Source organism: Tetrao urogallus (genome assembly GCF_951394365.1).
Source record: "Tetrao urogallus genome assembly, chromosome: 13".
In the NCBI taxonomy this organism is placed as follows: domain Eukaryota; kingdom Metazoa; phylum Chordata; class Aves; order Galliformes; family Phasianidae; genus Tetrao; species Tetrao urogallus.
This window is the reverse complement of record NC_136826.1, coordinates 14,778,550-14,780,726: the sequence shown is the minus strand read 5'-3', so window position 1 is coordinate 14,780,726 and position 2,177 is coordinate 14,778,550.

Below are 2,177 nucleotides of genomic sequence, written 5' to 3'. Positions count from 1 at the left end.
AGCAAAGCACATACAGTCTGATGAGGGAGAGAACTTAAAAAAAAACCAACAAAACAAAGTAGAACTTGTGGGTTGAGATAAAAACTATTTACTAAGATAGAAAAGGAAGTGGGAAGAAAGGATTACAGTAATGATTATTGTTCACCACCCACTGACTGTTGCCCAGTCAGTCTCTCAGCAGTAGCTGCCTGCCTGACCAACTCCTGACTGTTTTTCAATTTTTTTTTTGCACGATGTCGTACGGTACGGAATATCCCTTTTGACCAACTTAGATCAGCTGTCCTGGTTCTGTCCTCTTCCAGCTTCTTGTGCCCCCTCAGCTCCCTCACTGGCAGGAGAAGCTGAAAAACTGAAATGTCCTTGGCTCCGTGCAGCACTGCTCAGCAACAACTGAAAACATCGGTTATCAGCATTGTTATCAACACTGTTTTTCTCCTAAAGCCAAAACATAGCATCATACCAGACACTGTGAAGGAAAAAATAAATTCCACCCCAGCTGAAACCAGGGCAATTAGTAACTCAAGGCTTCATTTTATTAACATTCCCTAGTCTATGCTGTACATGTGGCTAGATGTGATTGGCGCTAACATAATTACATTTGAAACAGCATTAGAACATAACTGCTCTAATTATATTAAGGCCATTTTTTTCTGTCCTTTGTCCTAAAATATACCTTTGTCAGGCCTTAGTCAAAACCTTAGTTTCATAGACATTGCAAACTGGAGCAGTATTTTATCGTCCATTACATAGCTTACACAGTCACACACAGTCTTGTTGCAAGTTCAGTAAGACAGATCTTCTTCCAAGACTGAATAATATATTACAATTCTAATGCTTCTTTCTTTCCTTCTTTGTATTTTTTTTAGAAAAGTTACAGAAATCTTTAGGGAACAAACTGCAGCCTGTATGGAAACCAATCCTTCTTATACTCAAGTCAAAAGTTCAAGGCTGATGAGCTATGGCCACTTATTTTGCAAATGGTATCTCAGCTTCTAATTTTCTGATTGGAAATTAAAACAGCAGTAAAAAGCACCTAATGCTGGCCCCTAGAGTAGGAAACCAACATAGATGGAATAACATTCTGTAAAAGGTGATATTTTATGAAGTTTTTTGATAGCTTTCACCTATAATGTCACACTTATGTTGACCATATGAAGTTTAACAACATATTTAAGCTTACAGTACAAACACGTTTATACAGAGGGCAGTACTTTGGTACATGCTTGCACATTCTCATCAAACATATTGGCATTTTACCAAGTTCATCATACTTGGGCTTTAAACTGGATAAGGGGATCAGGAGAGCCTGGAGGATGAGGACTAGTGAATACATAAATAATCTGGTCACGTAAGACTCATTTGTGTGGGGTTTTGTTTTCATTTTTAGAAAACCAGGACAAAAAGCGTAGAAAAAAAATCACAGAAATAGATCTGCACAAACAGCCCCAAATCAAATAAGCCTAAAACAAAACACAAAGCACTAACTCCATGTCTCCCAAATGTCAGAGCAGACAAGGAATTAGAAGTACATCAGGAAATGCAATCAGAATGGATAAAAAAGGAACATAAATCCCTTCAGAAATATAGTAAAAAAAAAATTAATAACCAAAAAGATCAGTTTAATACTTCCATGACAAAGAGCAATGTTCTGGGCAGCTGTCCCTTCATGGGTATTTATAGAAATTCAAAATTTTTACTTCATAAATTCAGGCTACAGGGGATCAGAGCAGCCATTCTTTCTGGCATTGGCTTTGTCAATTATTTCTAAACTGCTGCTCCATGATGCATTCCTCCCAGATCACCTGCTTGGAAGTCTAATTGTGGATCCTTTCTAACAGTACAAAGTGGATCACAACCCCCTCAGCTATAAACGGAGCTGCCTGAAATAACAACTCAGGTTCAGCTGAGAAGGTACAAGAGACGAGCAATTATTGTTTTCCCTTTATTTCACCAGCCCATCCCACCCAAGCACAGCATTCTCAGCGAGGAGCCCTCGCGCCTCGGGGTGCCCTCACTCAAGATGGCGCCCATCGCCTCACGCGTCATGGCGCAGGCGCCGCGCCGAGGCGCCGTTGTGACGCTGCGGCCTCGCCTGGGGCCGCCTCCGAAAGGCGCTGCCCGGGGACGCGGGAGCTGTCGCCTCGGCTCATGCTGCCTTCGCTCCTCCAGGCTGGAAG